Source organism: Poeciliopsis prolifica, unplaced genomic scaffold (assembly GCF_027474105.1).
Source record: "Poeciliopsis prolifica strain line A6 unplaced genomic scaffold, Auburn_PproV2 SCAFFOLD059, whole genome shotgun sequence".
NCBI classification, from domain to species: domain Eukaryota; kingdom Metazoa; phylum Chordata; class Actinopteri; order Cyprinodontiformes; family Poeciliidae; genus Poeciliopsis; species Poeciliopsis prolifica.
The window spans coordinates 2,043,387-2,062,783 of record NW_026562434.1 but is presented as its reverse complement, the minus strand read 5'-3'; the positions used below and the strand labels follow the sequence as shown (position 1 = coordinate 2,062,783).

Sequence of the window (19,397 nt, the reverse complement as noted above, 5' to 3'; positions counted from 1 at the left end):
ACTGAAGAGTCCAAACTGCAACCTGGAAACTCTCAGGTAAAATGTTCTCAATCCTGGTGAAACCAGATTTCTGTCCATTACCTGCTATAAGATATTATGTAAATTTTATTTCAGTATCAGATTATGACATCAGTAGATGTCTGACTGTGATGAGGCTAATCATGCTAAGTCTTGACACATAAACTCAGCTTGTTTTCATTTACTCCAGGCTGAAAGAACCAAGAAGAGAGGAATGTAGAAAGATGGAGATCAGGCTTTAACTGTTAGTGTAACGCTGGACACTTGACAGATTGTTGCATCATCAGAGTACAAAGAAGCATTATTGCAGATTCTTCCTCCAACCAGTTATTAGACTTTATCATTAATTTTACAAATGACAAATTCAGATTTTTATTACCTACAGATTGAAGTAATGTTTTATTACTTTTTAATGTTATTAACAGGTGAATCTCCAGTTTCTTGAGAGTTTTCCTCTCATGAAAATATCCAGTTCAGACCTTGGTTTCTACCTCAATGTTCTCATTTTCTCATCATGTGATGAATTGTGTGTTTGCAGCTTATCAGGCTGTTTGGTCTCAGAGGAAGGCTGTGCTTCTCTGGCCTCAGCTCTGACCTCCAACCCCTCCCATCTGAAAGAGTTGGACCTGAGCTACAATCATCCAGGAGACTCAGGAGTGAAGCTGCTGTCGGCTGGACTGAAGGATCCACACTGGAGACTGGAAGCTCTCAGGTATGGAGGAACCTGCTGCAGGAGCAGAGAAGATCTGATAGAGGAGGAAGAGGGAGATGTCTTTAGTCAGTCTGCTGGGAAACATTTAGGTTGAAGATTAAAATGTATTATGCTAATTCAGTATCTGGCTTGTATTTATTACAGTGAAATTATAAATATTGCTGGTAATTTTGGCTGTGTAAGTTTGCAAACTACATCCAATTAGAAACTAGAAGAATCTTTCACATGGTTCTGAATGAACCTGGGAAACCAACCCATCTACTGAACCACAATAACATGGTATTCAGAGCAGCAGGGGGCCAAATATAGCTCCATGTGGAACCAAGAGGTTGGAGAGAGAAAATCAGTTGAATCAGTTTGTCTCTCTGTCTTCACAAACCAGGAGCATCATGGGCTGGGCGGGGCTTCCACTGATGGATCTACTGAGGAAATACAAGAAGCTGATTGGCTGATGGACAGGAAGTTAAATATGAAGATTAATAACATCATAAATCAGATATTATTGTTGTTGTGTAAGATGTAGTGCTGGATCACATGGTGTTATTAGTGATTATAGATCAGCTGTTGCTCACCTGGTGACTTTAGTCAGTGATGATGGAGGAGGTTTAGTTTTTACTGATCACTTTAAGCTTTTATGTTTTTATCTCTGATCTTTGTTTAAACCTGTTAATCTGGTTTTTATGCTTTTGGACACAAATATCTGTTATCCACTGATGTTCTGGATCTTGATGATATTGAGGAAAATAAAATCATAACTGCAGATTGGATTTAAGTTTTGATCAGAGACTTTGTTTGACAGTCGCTAATAATTAGTAATAAAGAGACATGGCTGAGAGCAAATATAGATTTTAGAATCAGTTTAAATGTTTCAGTGACAGGAAGAAAGAAACAAGAAACATAAATAGAGGAACTGATCCAGAAAGATATAATTATGATCAATAACATGTAGTAACTTTAATGCATATGGAATATAATGGGATGGAAACAGAAACTGAAAGTAACTGAAAGAGCAGAAGAACATTTAGAGATACGAACTGATGATGTTTGAATGATGGAAAAGAGACAAAAGATGTTGATGAAGGAAACGGATCAGTTCTTGATTTAACACTCGTGTTTAGGAAGATTTCAGCTGATTGTGGAAAATTCTTCTAACTAAGAACGTGAGGAGAGCCTGGAGCTAAATAGGAACTGGAAATAATAATGAATTTATTCTGATTCAACTTCTTCAAACTGTCACATCACTCATTCAGGAGTCTAAGGAGTTCAGCTGTTAGATTCCTATGATGATTTACTGAGGATAGAAACATTAAAACCATGTTGGATGGAGCTTCAGACCAATCAGCCCCCAGAAGCAAAGAGGAGAAGAAAAGCAGCTCCATGGTGATCAGATGGATGTTTAAAGATCTCAGAGTGAAATAAATAAATTCAGATTTAAAGCAAACCTTAAAATATAAAACACACGAAAAAATGAAGAAAACTATTTATAATGCGAAGAGATTTAGAAGTTTAGTAGATCCATCTATGTGGCAGTTTATCTCCACCAGGGGGCGACATCTGGAAAATGATCAAAAGTATGAATGAAATCAGGGAATAAAGTAAATCCCTTGTTTTCCAGAAGGAAGGAAGAATTGAACGGAATGATGAGGAAAAAGTAGAAAATGTAAAAATGAGAGCAGAAACTGGTTCCGATCCAAACTTCTGAGAAATTTACTGGGAAAGATAAAAAGACAAGATCAGTTCATCCAGAACTTCTGCAGTGGAGTGAGGATTACTTTCACAAGCCATTACTGCAGCTGCTGGATTCAGGATGCTGCTTCTTCTTCTTGGGCTCATTGTAAATGTGTGCAGCGCCACCTGGTGGTGCTGGTTGGTAGAGGACGTGCTGAAAGAGATTGATGGTCTGACCCCCTCCTCCTTTCAGGGTGGAGCCTGCTGGAGGCCCATTCTTGACTCCAGGTCCATGGAGATGTAAGTGTGTTTTTCATCTGATTCATGACAACAAAGCAGCTCACATTCAACCATCTTCAAACTGTCACATCACTCATTCAGGAGTCAAAGTGTCAATAAATGATCAATAACTGCAGCTGGATTGTGTTTGTTCTCTCCATCAGATTCCTGTCAACTCACCATCGACACAAACACAGTGAACAGAAAACTCAAACTGACTGAAGACAACAGGAAGGTGACATTTGTGGAGGAGCTTCAGTCATATCCTGATCATCCAGACAGATTTAATATATATCCTCAGCTGCTGTGTAGAACTGGTCTGACTGGTCGCTGTTACTGGGAGGTTCAGTGGAGAGGAAAAGTTAATATATCAGTGAGTTACAGAAGAATCAGGAGGAAAGGAAACAGTGGAGACTCTTGGTTTGGATATAATGATCATTCCTGGAGTCTGAGATGCTCTGATCGTCATGGTTACTCTCGTCATGGTTACTCTGATCGTCATGGTTACTCTGATCGTTATGGTTACTCTGTCTGGCACAATAACATAGAAACTCATCTCTCCTCCTCCTCTGTCTCTAACAGAGTAGCAGTGTATGTGGACTGTCCTGCTGGCATTCTGTCCTTCTACAGAGTCTCCTCTGACTCACTGATCCTCCTCCACACCTTCAACACCACATTCACTGAACCTCTGATTCCTGGATTTGGGTTCTGGTCTTATGGTTCTTCAGTGTTTCTGAGCTGATTTGAGTCTAAAGAGTCTAAAGTTTTTCATCCTGCTAGAAAATCTCACTGCTTAAATGATAGTTCTGTCTCTATATGTCTGTTTCATTCAGAAACATTTTCATGGATCCAATCTGTGTCTTGGTTAAACTTTTCTACACAACCCGGGGATTATTCCAGGATTATTCCAGGATTATTCCAGGATTATAACTGGATCAACATGTTTTATCATTTTCCAGTCAAAAATTCACAATGAATCTCAGGATGATTTTTTTCTCTCTTGATTTTTTCCTTTCATTTATCATCAGATTCTTTGAATTTACTGCAGTTTTTCTCAATCACTGGATATTTTTTGTTTCTGTTATCTCCTATATTATTAAATTCATCTTGGATTCAAATGTTATTTTTTGCATATTTACTGCAGTTCTATTTCATGTGTTTTAATGAGAAATAAACACATTTTATTCATTTGCTGCTCATCCTGTTCTGTTCCTGTTTAAATGTCAGTAGATTATTTTTCAATTTCAACTCTGACTTGTAATTTATATTTAAACATTCCCATATTGAAACATTTTAAAATAAATTTTTATTTATTTTTTCTTTCTTTCTTAAAAATGTTTTCTATGTTTCATAAGTTTCAATATAATCTCAACAATTTCCCCTTTTTGAAGTATTTTCTATATGGAAATACATCAATCAAAGTCCACTACTGCAAATAAAAATTCAGATGGAACAGATTCATCATTGTACCTTCAAACAAATCCTTAGTATTCAATGCTAAGTTTTCTTTCTCCATTTCACTGTTCCAGGTATCTTTTATGCATGATAGTTTATTTTTCTACATCCAACACCTTTAGTTTCGCTACTATTGTTTCTGTTTTTATATTTGATCAATTAACCGAGTGTCTTCAAAGAATTGCTACCTATTATAACGTTTTGTCAAATTTCACAAGGTAGAACATTTCCTTTTATCCCCCAAAAGATGTTTCTAGTCGGTTCTTCTCCAAAATACTGTTCTCACTTTTAACGAAAATTAGCCTTTCCAAAATTAAATCAAAATCCCAAATTGTCCATGTGACGGCCCTGTTTATCACAGTCCTGTGTGTGTCATGTGATTTACTAACTATCAATTAAGGTCCTCAATGTGGGAGGAGCTTCCATCACCTGGATGGTATATAAGGAGCGCTGGTCCATTCATGGGTGTGACTGCAGAAGCCACCACGCGCAGACGACCCGGAGATCCAGGCTGAGACCAGGCTGAAGGGGCCTGGACTGATGTCTCCTAGACAAATCAATTCTTTTAAAAATAAGCGCCTTTCATGGGCTTAACATCACTGGCTGCCGTGTCCCCCTAATTTTTGTTGCGGCTTCCTGAGCCGGGCCGTAACAAATGGGGGCTCGTCAAACACAAGACTTTTGCAATTTGGGAAATTGTTGGTTTGAGTGTGACGTTTTCATTCACCTTTTTTCTGTTTGTAGGAGTGAGCAGTGACAACACCGTTGGGATGGGACACGGCTTTGTTAACCAGTTTGTTTGTTGTAGGCAGCTGTGGCGCGTTTTGTCGGTTGGTCTAAAAGACAGGTGAGTGAAATGTTTTGGGGTTTGTGCGTCGGTGTGGTTCTCATTCTGTGATTGTGTCTCCTGATAGGCTAAGAGCTGCTGTCGCTTTAGACTTCACCTGTTTGTTGTTTTAGTAGAGTCGTGGGGGTTTGCGGTTGGTGTTCACTGTGCAAGCAGTGATCTCGGGGGCAATCCGTGGGATTAATTTCTCACTGGTTTGGTGCTTAATGAACCCGCCGCCGATCCACGTGAAGAGCCAGGAATCAGTTAAACAGGTGAGTTCTGACAGGCAGGTAAAGTTTAGTGGGGACATGATTGCTTTGGAACCATTACGCACTCTTTCACTTTACGCTGTATTTGCCCTTTAGTTTGTTTTTTCTCCTGTAGTATGATTGCGGTTTTTCTTAAAAATATGGAGTTTGATCTGGACGACTTTGTAGCTAAACCTTCTTTGGAAAAGTTTCATGCTGCTCGTAAAAGTGATCTCGTAGCCATTGCTGCTCAGTTTGAGATGCCTGATTAAACAAGAGAAAAAGGAGGTTATTAGAAGGCGACTGTATGTCGCATTGATTGAGTAAAACGTTTTGCCACCTCCCGAATCAACCACCCAGGGTGACGTTGGGGCGTCTACCAGTGAGGTGCACAAAATGGAATTGGAGTTAGAGATGCGTCGTTTGGAGCTCCGAGAGAAAGAGCTGCAGCATCAAGTGGAGATGCGCAAATTAGAATTGCAGGCAGCTGCGAGGCGCGACTCAGTGCACGTTTTAGTCGATCAAGATGGCAGTTCTGCAGGGGCAGAGTTTGATATCAACAAATGTATTCTCTTGGTTCCACAGTTTACCGAATTGGATGTGGATAAATATTTCATCCTGTTTGAACGTGTGGCAGAAACACTGAGGTGTCCTCAGGATGTTTGGCCGCTGCTTCTGCAGTGTGTGTTCACTGGTAAAGCACAGGAAGCCTATGCCTCGCTGTCGCCTACTGACAGTTTAGGTTATGATAAAGTGAAGAGTGCAGTGGAAAAAGCTTCTGAGCTCGTGCCGGAGGCATATAGGCAAAATTTTACCGCTATAAAAAAGCCAACCATCAGTTATACTGAGTTAGGTCGTGTTAAAACTGCTTTATTTGATCGGTGGTGTGCTGCACAGGATGTTAAGAACTTTGATCAGCTCCGCGATCTGATGTTGGAGGAATTTAAAAACTGCTTACCGGAAGACATTGCAACCTACATTAATGAACAGAAAGCTAAAAACATTTCTGTGGCCGCGGTGTTGGCGGACGAGTAGCTGACTCATCAGGATTATTCGGGTCCTGTGGGTTTTAAACGCTATTTTGGACGAGATGTGAGCCGCAGTGATCGGGTTGGTGGTGTCACTAAGCAAATGGAGACCAGTCAGTTTAAAAATCCGGTTGTTCGGGATGATGATCGGGTTTGTCACTACTGTCACAGATTGTCATCAGCTTAAGGGTGAAACAAAAATATTTCAAACTGCTCCTAAAGGAGTTGGTTTGGCTTCGCCGGTGCGGAGTCCTTTAGAGGACATGAAGAACACCCGGGCCTCTGAAGTAGGTGTCTCATACCTACCTTTCATTCGTGTCACTGCCAAATGGCGGGGTAAAGGCTCGAGTTAAGATTCTGAGAGACACTGGGGCGTTTGACTCTTTTATTAGAGCTGACGTGTTGCCGTTCTCGGCTGAGTCTGAGACTGGTGCCTGTGTTCCAGTTCTGGGAATGGGATTAAACATGTTTGCTCCATTACATACCGTGTTTTCTAGATTGCGAACTGTTTGTTGGTGACACGCAGTTGGCTGTGCGCCCTGCTTTGCCAATTGATGGAGTCTCTGTGATTTTGGGTTACGGTTTATCAGGAACTCGCTTGTGGGCGGACGCTGCGCCGTTAGATGAGCTGGTTACTTCAGAGCCAGTTGAGCGACTCATTCCTCAGACTGAGGGAACGGGGAATTCACAGATGTGTTTAGCGCATGCGCAGTTACTCGGGCCGTGGCTCGCGGTCAGAACGTGAAAGACGAGAAATGTGTGAAAATGAATTTGCCTTTGTCTAGTTTTCCCACGTCTCTGTCTCGCAGTGAGTTCGTGACGGAACAACAAGCTGATGTTTCACTGGAGACTCTTTTTGACCAGGTTCGCCCATTAAGTGAAATAACTGATTGTGTTGCGGATATTTCCTGCAGGATTCATTGTTGGTGAGGAAATGGTTACCACATGCTGACGTTGTGGGTGAGCCAGTATTACAAATAGTGGTTCCCATTAAGCTACGCTCCGCAGGGTTGAAAGTTGCTCATCATGAATCTGGCCATTCTGGTGTAGTAAGACGTATGATCGAGTTTTGCGAAATTTTTTCTGGCCCCGTTTTAAAAAGGACGTTTCGTCTTATATTAAGATGTGTCATGTCTGTCAGCTCATTGCTAAGCCCAATCAGGTTTCGAAACCGTTCCCTTTAAGCCCAATTATCGCTGCGTCTGAGCCATTTGAACATTTGATCATAGATTGCGTGGTCGGTTGCCTCGCTCAAAGGCTGGTCTTCATATCTACTCACTGTAATGTGTCAAACTACACGTTATCCAGCAGCTTATCCGTACGGACGATAACTGCTAGGTCAGTTGTACGTGCGCTTACTCGGTTCTTTTCGGTGTTTGGCATCCCTAAAGTAATACAGTCTGACCAAGGAACAAATTTTTCATCACATTTGTTCAGTCAGGTTTTGAAACAGCTGCGGGTGTGACACAGTAAAGCGACAGCGTATCATCCAGAGAGTCAGGGGGCATTAGAGCGCTTCCACCAGTCTCTGAAGTCTCTCTTTCGGGCGACTGGGAGGAAGGTTTGCCTTGGCTGATGCTGGCCGCCAGGGAGGGAACCCAAGAAAGCACTGGGTTTAGCCCAAATGAATTGGTTTTTGCACACGACGTGAAGGGTCCGTTGGCTGTGGTGGCGGACGGGCTGAAAGAGTCTGTTCCACCGAAAAACTTGGTGGATTACGTAAATGGTTTTAGAAGACGTTTATATCTGGCACGGGAACTCATTAAAGAGAAACTGACTGTGGTGCGGAAAAACATGAAAAGTTGGTTTGATCGTCGTGCTGAGGCGCGCTCATTTTTGTCTGGTGATCAAGTCTTGGCTTTGTGTCCGGTCACGACTTCTCCTTTTCAGGCGGAATTTACTGGCCCATATACAGTTCTGAAGCGGGTTTCCGATCAGAACTATTTAATATCGATGCCGGAGCGGAGAAAGAAAACCCAGTTGTGTCATGTTAACACATTAAAACCATTTTATGCTCGTGATGATTTATTTCAGCCACAGTTTACTGATGCCACGCCTGCATGTGCCGTAAACAGCCTTGCTGGGGGGAGTGAGACTTTCAGCACCACGGACAGCGCACTGTCACCTGTGGGAGATGACAGCGGTACGGATGGGTTGGACAGCGCTCTGATTCATGGGCGCCTTAAAAACTCTGAAACTTTGGGTGAGCTGGACACGGTGTTGGCTCACTTACCTGCAGGTTGTGCTAAACAGTTGGCAGAGTTGATAAGTGAATTTCCATGTCTATTTTCGGACACGCCAGGTCGCGCACATTTGATCGAACACGATGTGGATGTGGGAGACGCTAAACCAATCAAGCAACAAGCGTAAGCACTTGGATGCAGAAGTAGATTATATGCTTCGTACTGGGATTGCAGAACCGAGTAGGTCCAGTTGGGCATCTCCGTGTATTTTGGTCCCTAAGTCGGACAATACGCTGCGTTTCTGCTCAGATTTTCGTAAGCTTAACGCTTTTACTAAACCAGATTGTTTCCTGCTGCTGAGAATGGATGATTGCATCGATCAAGTGGGTTCTGCTTTGTTAGTAAATTTGACCTTTTAAAGGGTTACTGGCAGGTACCACTGACTGAACGCGCACGTGAAGTGTCTGCGTTTGTTACGCCTACAGGCTTGTATTCTTATGCAGTCATGCCATTTGGTCTGAGAAATGCGCCAGCCACGTTTCAGAGACTAATGAACAGAGTGGTTGGTGACATGACTGGTTGTGCGGTCTAGTTGGATGACGTGGTGGTGTATTCTGACACCTGGGGAGAGCATGTGGAGCGCATTCGGGAGCTTTTCACTCGTTTGGCGGGGGCGAGGTTAACGATCAACCTGGCCAGATGTGAGTTTGGAAGGGCGACCGTTACCTATTTAGGCCGTGTGGTTGGCCAAGGTGAGGTCCGCCCTGTTGCAGCAAAGGTTCAGGCGGTAGAGCAGTTTCCTGTTCCAGCTACAAAGAAGGAGCTAATGCGTTTTCTTGGGCTGGTGGGATATTACAGAGGTTTTTGTCAAAACTTCTCATCTGTGGTGGTTCCTCTGACGGATTTGCTGCGTAAAGATGTCAAGTTTGAGTGGTCTCCCCTTTGTCAACAGGCTTTTGAGCAGGTGAAAAGACTCCTCTGTGCTGCTCCGGTATTGGCTGCACCACGTTTTCAACATCCGTTCCAACTTTATGTGGATGCTAGTCAGTTGGTGGTGGGAGCTGTCCTTACACAGACTGATGATCTGGGTATTGGCAGGCTGGTGAGTTATTTTTCCAAAACATTCAATAAGCATCAGTTGAACTACTCCGTGGTCGAGAAGGAGACGTTGATTTTAGCCCTGAAACATTTTGATGTTTATTTAAGTGGTGGTGCTAACATTGTGGTTTTTACAGACCATAATCCGCTGACGTTTCTTGCTTCACTGAAATGCCCAAATCATCGTTTGATTCGCTGGTCATTGTTTCTACAGTCCTATAACCTGGATATTCGTTACATTAAAGGAAAAGATAATATCATGGCCGATGCATTTGCTCTTGCTCCACTTTTGTAGCAGGTTTGTTTTTTGTGTTTTTTTTTCTCCCTGTTCCCTTTCTATGTTCCTTAAAGAGCTTCTGAGTGCATCAGTTGCTGGTCTGGAAAGTGAGCTGAGGAGGAAATCTACATTAAACAATTTTGCTAACTATAACCTGGATGAGAGCAACATACTAATGGTGGCTGGGTTTGTTTTACACATGTGGTGAGTTTGGAGCAGGGTTCCATATAGGAACCTGCTTTTTATGGGCGGGGGTGTGACGGCCCTGTTGTCACAGTCCTGTGTGTGTCATGTGATTTACTAACTATCAATTAAGGTCCTCAATGTGGGAGGCGCTTCCATCACAAACACCTGGATGGTATATAAGGAGCGCTGGTCCATTCATGGGGGTGGCTGCAGAAGCCACCACGCGCAGACGACCCGGAGATCCAGTCTGAGATCAGGCTGAAGGGGCCTGGACTGATCACCCCTTGGGCCGTCTACTGATGTCTCCTAGACAAGTTTATTCTTTTAAAAATAAACACCTTTCATGGGCTTAACATCGACTGGTTGCCGTGTCCCCCTAATTTTGTTGCGGCTTTTTGAGCCGGGCCGTAACACTGACTATAATATAGTTAACTAACCTATAGTACTAGTTAGTCTAACTAAAACCAGCCCATTATCAGATGCTTCTTGCTCGGTCTCTAATTTATAAACATTATTTCTCTCCTCACACATTTCTCATCTGGAATAACCAGAATATTCTTGACAAAAACCAAACTCTGTTTGTCCCCAACTGGTTTTACAATCAGAGAACTTTAGTAAAACAATGACTAAACTCTGACGGCCATTAGATGGATCTTGTGAATAAAGCCTCGTCTCAACCCTCTCTGCAGCTCTGCTCCTCTCTCTCCATCATCTGCATAGAAACATTTCAAGATCAACATTTTTCTTCTCTTTCCTTTCTAAATGGGTTACATGTATTTGTAAAAATGATTGTTGGAGAATAATTGATCAAAAATAAATGCTGCATCCTGTAAGATATTAAAATGTATTTACCTAAACAGATATTATTGTCCTCAGCTTTATTTGAGCACAAAAACATGCACTAGCAGTGACATTGTAGGAAAACGACTGATGATGATGATCAGCCCTTATCAATATGTTTTATTATTTTCTTCATACATTCTGCTGCAGGTGAATCTGTGGCTGTTATTTTGAAGATGCTATTGAATTGGTTGCATCTGTGTCTCTGCTAAAGGTGCAGGAACATTATGAGGTGCAGCTTGTGAAGATGTGTGTAATGGGGCTGGGTGTATGTTTGGCATTTGTGCAGGAATGTTGCTGGCAGATCTAGTGCTAATTTAAAAAAACCTAATTCTCTGTCCTGTTTGACTGCTGTTCTCATTGTGAAATGAGGAATGATGGTAAAGGGACAGGGACATTGTTTGACAAGGACAACATGGTAAACAATGGTACCAGTGGAACCATTGTTTATGGTACTATTGGGGGAACTGTTGGGACTGGACTGCTCCACTGTTGTGTCCCAAAATAGCATCCACAGACAAGTTATTAATTGGACACATGTTTTTTTTTTCTCCAAGTTTGATACAAGTACAAGTTAATAGTAGCATAGTATAAAGTAAATGATGAGGAAGCTGACTCTTCAACATTTTCCTTGGATCTCCCTTTTCTCACCATCAGCATAATAAGCAGAAGATTCCTCAGTTCAACTCACCCAAATTGTGCTCAGTTAAATTTGTTGAATTGAGTTTAGTAATCTCTGCAGGATCATGTGAAGCATCTGTTGGAAGAAATAGAGAAATTATTTGTAACAATACAAGGGATACCTCAATAAAGGAGAAGATTAATTCAACGTCTCTGACACACCTGAGTTGCCAACCGTTTTATTTTCCCATTTGTCAGGATTTCTAACCACACAGTATTTTTGCCATAAAATCTAATTTCTGCAAATAAATTCAAATTTTTCAAATTCTGCAATTATTTTACTACTTTTTACGTAAATAGACAGACAGACAAGGACATAATCAACTAAATCAGTGAACAAACTGCTGAGAAGCTGAGAAAGACTATTGGCTTTGTGAAGAAATTAGAAAACATGTTTCTGTTGCTGGTTTCAGAGTTAGCTGAAATTGTCCACACACAATTAGCTACTGGAAATATCTTTGTGATTTTGCCCCTTAATTTGTTCACACAGTTTGTCCAATCGTATCCCTTCTAAACTTTAATCAGTGCTTTCAATGCTTTTGATGCATTCTTGTCATTCTGTGATATAAAATCAACAAGCTACAGAAACACATTATTCTGAGGCCTTAGGAATCTACAATTGTGCATTATATGCATTCAGAAGCACAGTTCTCTTTTTACTCAGTCAAGTTATGAAAAGTGAAAGAACCACATCTTTCTCTCTGAACATTTTCCTGCATGTTCTGTGTTTGTGGCTGAACTAAAAACAACCCCAACCTGTCGCATAAGCAAGTGCAAATTATTGATGGGCATATTTGCATTTGCATGAATTTAGTGCCATCTGCTTTCTGCTCTGATTTGGATTATTTTGCTTTACCAAATCACAGATTAGTCGTCATTGACGGCTCAAACATGAATGAAGACAATCTTCCTTAATCTGAACAAACATTTTATGTCGACCATTAAACCTTTTAAACGGCCGTGGCAACATCATTGACCAGTTAGATTCATATTGTCACCCACCTGCCAACAACCTTTGAGTATCTTTTGACAAAAAGTGAAAAACAGGTTAGCAATGTTTTAAAGACAGACTTTTATCAACTTTGTGACTTCATGTGCTGCTATTTTCAGTTTGACTTTGTAAATTAAAACCAGACCCAATCAGTTTATATTTCAAAGACTCCATGTCTGATGGTCGGTACATGTCATGCTCTTTCTTGCATGTTATTCTTGCATGATTTCTTAGTCTTGTGCTGAGTGTGGAATACATGTGGATATAAACAAGAATATGCCAGAGCTAAAGTCCACTCTATAAAACTTTGGCAGAGTGAGCCATCCCACAAAGGGCTTTTATTTCTGCTTCAGTGGCTTTGAAGGATTTTGTCAAAGAGGGATATTTGAAAGACAAAAAGACACGGCCAGAAATAAAACACCTGCTGCTACGTTTGAAAAAGGTGCAAGGACTGAGATCTGTGGACAACTTCAGGAGCCTTTGAAACAAGAAACTACCTTTCACAAGCACCAAGTAAATAAATTTGTTCATTGGTTCTATCAGCTCACAATTGCCGTCCGAAAAGGCAGTTATCAAAGAGAACATCACACATGTCAAGTCTTTTGTGTTTTGAGACCCACGAGAAAGCAAAAAAAAAGAACAGATCAATGTGGGGAATTATTCACTTTGACTGCCTGTCCTATTGGACCTTGGTGTTTTGTTCAGCTAAATTGTCCAGGTGGAGGGCGATGGTGAACCTGACAGCCTTGTGCCACCATGTTTTAAACCATACTGAAGTAGTGTGCCTTACAAAAGATTACTTATCCTTGAACTGTTTTTAATAATTTGTCATTACAGCAGCAAATGAATGTTACATTATCTACAACACAAGACAATGTATAATTTCAAAGTGGAAGAAGATAATTCTATGGTTTTTCAAGTTTTCTTAAGAAAAAGATCAATTTAAATATGCTGTAGTTTGATTCCTCAAAATAAAATGATTTTTAGATGTCAGAAAGCAGTCGACTGATGTACTCAGATGTTTGTTAGAGAACAAACCTCAGACAACATCCCTAGACACGCAGTCAAAACTACTCATTTACTTAAACCATGTCCTGATTTAGAATGAGGCAGACAAAATCCAAACCTCAATTCAACATCTCTTAAAAGACTTGTAAATCGATCCTCACAGACAGTCTCCATTCACACTGGATGAGTTTGTTTTTTTATTTTGTCAAGAAGAATGGCAACAATGTTGCCTATCAGATGTGCAAAGGTGGTAAAAACAAAACCTGAAAGACTTGCAGCTTTACCTGATGCAGGAGACACGTTGACTCGCACAAAAGCATCTTACTTTCTTTTGTAAAGTATTTAAAACCATCAATCGCTTTCATTGACTTCACAAAGGTTCTGGACCTTGTGGTGGTCTGTTCCTTAACATCTCAATGAAATACAATGAATCTTGTGGTGTATTTATTTGATTCAGTGTTGTATAGTAACAAAGTAAAAATACTTCACTACTTTACTTAAGTATATTTTGGAGTACATCATACTTTCCTCGAGTATGAACATTTTTGATAACTTTCACTTTTTCTTGCTGTTCTCTATGTTTTCAGTGTGTTTTCTGGTTTGGTCACATGACCTGCAGACAGACAGACTTTTAAGGAAACCTTCAATGGCGGCTAAAGCAGCAGGTCAATAGTGGTGGAACCAAAACCAGCTCTGTCTCAACTGTTTGCTGAAAGAACATGGAAGATGGTGAGGAATGTTTTAATAGAGAGCCTCCATCCTCATGTTTCATCAGTTTGAACCTCTGGGCTGATCAAGGCCTTATTGATCCTCTGGTCACTAAGAACATCGATTAGACGTCATTTATTGACAGTACAATTATTATTCTTAACCGGATTAAAAGCATTTATCTGTGGAATGCTAAGTGTATGTATTGCTTGGTGCACATATTGTTGATATAGTTCAGGGATTCAAGGGTTTTATTGTCATACCACCACCGGCCACCAGGGGCTCCCCAGCGTGCCCCAGCCCCAGGCCAGTGTGGCTCCAGGGTGGGACCTCATGTACGGAGAGAACAACCCCTGTTTCCAACGGTCGTATCATCATAAGGGATCTTTGGGCTGCACTTGGTCTGGTCCCTCACCTAGAACCGTCTGCACTGGGCAGCAGAACTCCTAGGATCACTGGGACACGCAAACCCCCCACCACGATAAGGTGGCAGCCCATGGAGGGGATGTGTGTGTGTGTGTGTGTGTGTGTGTGTGTGTGCGTGTGTGTGTGTGTGCGTGGGTGTGTGTGTGTATGTGTGTGCGCACATCTATTCTGCACATACAGTAGCAATATGTTGTACTGTCACAGCAACAAAAATAATGGGTCTCCATTTGTGATTGTTTGGAAAACTGACAGCATCAATTTACTGGATTGAACTGGAGATTAATAAAACACGGAGTGGAGTTTTTTCTGTGCATTTTTGTGCTATAAAGGGATTGGAAACCAAATCTGGAAAGATTTTTACTGAAAACTAAAAACTAATTTAATTGAACTCCATTAAAAACTTCTCTCCTTCCTCATGAAGACTTTATCAACCTGCTTGATTTCACTGCAGACTTCCACTTTCTGCTTCTGCTGCTCTGAAATAAGAAACTACAAACCATGTGAACTGTGAGGTCATCAGTTATGCAGCATCTCATGTTACTGAAAGTGGGCGACCCGGTCCAGTTGTTGAGTCTCAGTTTGTTGTTCAGATATTTTTCTTCAACTGTTTGGATCATTTGAACAAACTGTAAGTTTTCTTTGTTTCCTTCTTGACCTTTTTCTACATGAACATTCCTGCTGGTTGTTGGTCAACAGGTTCACTTCTGATTTCAGCTCAAAGTTTAATCTCTGCTGTTGAAGGCTGATCTACAGGACTGTTAAATTACTGATGAACTGGAAACTGGAACAACAGGAAGAACAGCTTATTATTTGTTTTCTGTTTTATTCTCCAAAAATACTGATCTTTGATTTAGTTTCCTGGAATTAAACTCTAGTTTCCTGTTGCGTACATTTCAAAATAAAATATTGTTCAAAAATGTTTCATTAATCACATTAAATAGTTAATCTTTGATGGAGAAGATAATCTACTTGTAGAAATGAATTTTTGTGAACTAAAATAGCTCCTAATATTCAGTCAGTGTATGAAAATGTTGCTCCATGTCTCCCTCTAGTGGACACAAAGACATAAAGCAGCTGATTGCAGCTTCCTTTTCCTCCCACTGCATTCACCTGACACTGATATGACATTCCTGACAAGACTTGAACCCACAACTATAGTCTAAAAAAATAACAAATAAAAAATACAATTAAAATAAACATTAATTATCTGCATTACCTTTACATCCAATCTAAGTCAGCAGTCAGTGGATCTGAAACATGATGTCATAGTGATCACATTGAGCGCCCATTGCACAAATGAACTAAGCAGCTACTTTATGGCCCCTCAGGCCTTCAGGATCCCCATAATTACTAACATTTTAACATAGACCACAGATATAGACATTTAACGTGTTTATTGAGAATGTCAATGCTGTTAAATTTGTTTTTGTTTCAGCATAGATAAAATAAAAGATTGTAAATTGCTTAACGTTTTAGATTTAAGGATCTGACAAGTTTATTATGTAAAAGTACAAAGAACAATCGTCATAGTTAAAATGTTTTGTTACCATTTTGTTACCAACAATCTGCTTCCTCTGCCTCTCTGCTGTCTGACTGCATTCACCTGACACTGATATGAAGCAGAGAAGAAGAGCCAATCAGTAGAGGAGCAGCTGATCTTTTCCAGCACTAATGATGTAAAGGATGATCAGAGTTGATGTGCAGATGAATGATGTGTGTTTCCTCTGCAGCTGAAGCTAGAAAGTGTGTGTGAGCTGATGTGGATTCAGCAGCATGGATCAGTGTGAGGACAGAGAGGAGGGAGTCCCTCCCTCTAAAACCACTCTGTGTGGGGAAGATGAGAGCCAGAGCAAAGGTCAGAGGTGAGGTCACCATCTCTACCTGTCCACAGCCCTTTTCACACAGCGTTCACTGTATCAGGCCAGAACAGACGTGGTGATGAAGCTGCTGCTGCTCCTCTTTGCTGATTAAGTTTTAATCATCATGTTTCTGTCAGGATCCATCAGAGACTCAAACCAGAACCAGAACAAGAACCCAGCTGTGTGTCCTTTAAGAGCAACAGGTCAATGGGTGCATCATTAACTTAAATCTCCTGGATCTCCACCAACAGAGAGGTGAGCTGTTTCTAACTGCTGTAACTTCTGTTTATATTTGTTATTGTGGCCATGTGATGATAAGTTCTGTGGGTTCTGTTGTCATGAAAACATTGGACTGAATTTCAGGTTATTTTTCTTTTCATATGTCAAAGATGTAATACGTATGATGTCTCCATGAAAACATGTACCAATAATGAACATGTTACTGTGAACACAATAAAGTTCAACTGGATCCTTTGTATAAAAATCAAAACAGGTCCGTTTGGATCCACAGTCTCTAACCAGAGCTTCACTAGTTAACAGAATCTCTAAATCTGATCTGATGTTTACCTGACATCAATTTAACCATCATTCATTGGACAGTTATTGACTCCATACAGAAAGAATCTTATAAATCCTCAGTCAGGACTCACTCTTATAAACTATTATGTGACATGACATTTGGACCAGAAACATTTAACTGTGTTTTTATTCTGTTTTGTTTAAGCCTAATTTTCCAAATGAAACATTCATATATTTAGTCTGATATTAATATTACACAAGAACAAACAGACAGAAGTGAATTTTATTTCTAGGTTGATATTTGCAACTTTCTCTAAAATCTGACAAAAGACAGATTCATTCTGAAATAAAAACATTTTCTATGAATTATATTTATAATTCACGAGCGGAGATCTAATAAAGAGTCCGTGTTATCAAGCCAGCACACATACATAAACATGCACAATTATTAACTTACGTTTTTTTTGCAGCTTAAACTGAGGCGGTCCAGCGTGGTGCACACGCGGTGTTTTTCGTTTCAGTTGGCATTTATTCTAATTTGTTACTTTCAGTCAAACATTTTCCCGGCTTTCTTTTTGAGTAGAGTAGTTTCCGGTTTGTGGCGCACCGGGAGCAAATTACGTAAAATTGTGCTGTCATCACAATGTGCTGGCTGTTTTCTATTTTGAGTGTATTTGTTTACAAATTTATTTTTATTATTATTATTTTGTATATTTGGGAGTTTATTTGAGTTAGAAGTAATTGCTTAGTTTTGGGTTTTTTTGTGTGTTTGATTGGACTTTATGGGGGCGGAGCCTGTGGCTTTAAAGCTGGGCTCTGTTCCACAGGGAGTCAGTCTGCACCTGGACTCTAGAGGTGCCACACTGAAGGTGAGACTATTGGACTTGGAAGATATTGATTGCTGTGCTGTTTTGCTTTTAACCTGACTTGGACTTCCTTTTGTAAATAATTTGCACCTGCCATTTTTCCACTGCATGATAAATTATCAATGAAGTAATCTCTGGCCTTGGTCCGTCATTTTTCTTGTGTACGGTGGCCCAAGTCATAAAAGAACCCCGTCACATTCCACCTCTGAAGTTCAAACATCATCCAACATGGCAGATTATCAACCATTTCTACAGTTAACTAAATATTTAGTGGATTGATGAGCAGTGGGCTTCAGTGTCTCTAACGGACCATCTGGTTCTGATTGAAGCTCCATCAGATCCTCCTTGGATGGTCAGAGTGGAAATGATTCCTGGTTCTGCTCCATGTCAGAGCTCAACACTAAGATCACCAAACTGTTCTCTCAGTCATTTCAAACCAACATGTTGGTCTCAGAAACAAATCTTTCTGCTCTTTAAAGAAGGCTGGACATTATTCAGGAGGATCAATTATCAAGAACATGTTGGAGGATTGGACCGGTTCTGATAGGAATCATTTAGAACATCAGGTTGATGATCTGCCTGGTTCTGATTTTGTTTTACAGCTTTTTATTTTACAGTCACATTAAAAATATCTTGAAAGCAAACAGAGAGTTTCTAATGAAAGCTTTTCTTTCAGGATCCATCAAAGATTCAAACCAGAACCAGAACCCAGCTGTGTGTCCTTTACGAGCGACAGGTCAAAGGGTGACATCATTTACTTTAAATCTCCTGGACCTCCATCATCAGAGAGGTGAGCTGTATGTAATTGCTGTAACTATGGAAACTGAACCAGTAAGAACTCAGATGTTTCCAGTTATATTTCCAGAGGTTTGATCCATTATCTACAGAAATCAGCTGCTCTGTTCTCATGAAAACACCTTCATATCTTTATCTCTGGATGTTGATGATGATGTTCTGTTGCTTCCTGGCTCCATGTCAGACTAACAGTGGATCCCATTTCCACTGGGAAATACTGGTAAAGCCATTCTGGTCCATCAGGACTTGGTTCCTGTGTGCATTGTGAGAGCAGTTCAGCAGGGAAGGAAAGCTTCATGATGTGGTTGGTGAGATCTGCTGGAACTCAACCAAACTGAGCTGATGTGGACCATCAGAGGTTCTGCTGGTTCTTAATGGGATCAGCAGGAACATTAAATCTTTACAACTACTTAGATCACCTGGTCCACTGCTCACATCCAGATGACTATTTCCTGACTTCTTAATTGTTCCTGGTTCCTCCACAGAGTGGACCAGCAGAGCTCAGAGGTTCCCAGGGATCCATTTGTCCAACAGAATCAAACACAGTTGGACTCCCTATTTATGGTCTGTATATGAACTTTAAATACTTTTTTCACGAGTTCTGTTCAAAGTCACCTTCATGCTGCACTTTGTAGACCAGAGGACTGTCAGTCTGTCCAACATCCATCTGGTGTTTGGCTCCATGATTTCACTCTGATTTTTCCTTCATCTATTATTCTGTTC

At 40.7% G+C, this 19,397-nt stretch overlaps 2 long non-coding RNA genes across 2 annotated transcripts; both read left to right on the top strand.

Annotated features, from left to right (window-relative positions):
- On the top strand, positions 1–2,690 carry LOC129379644 (uncharacterized). The gene is made up of 3 exons (XR_008608216.1): positions 1–36; positions 557–730; positions 2,652–2,690. It is a non-coding gene; the product is annotated as an uncharacterized LOC129379644 (long non-coding RNA).
- A 12,500-nt stretch (positions 2,691–15,190) lies between these two features.
- On the top strand, positions 15,191–16,695 carry LOC129379637 (uncharacterized). Its single transcript, XR_008608209.1, has 3 exons — positions 15,191–15,263; positions 16,366–16,497; positions 16,632–16,695. It is a non-coding gene; the product is annotated as an uncharacterized LOC129379637 (long non-coding RNA).
- The last annotated feature ends 2,702 nt before the right edge of the window (positions 16,696–19,397 follow it).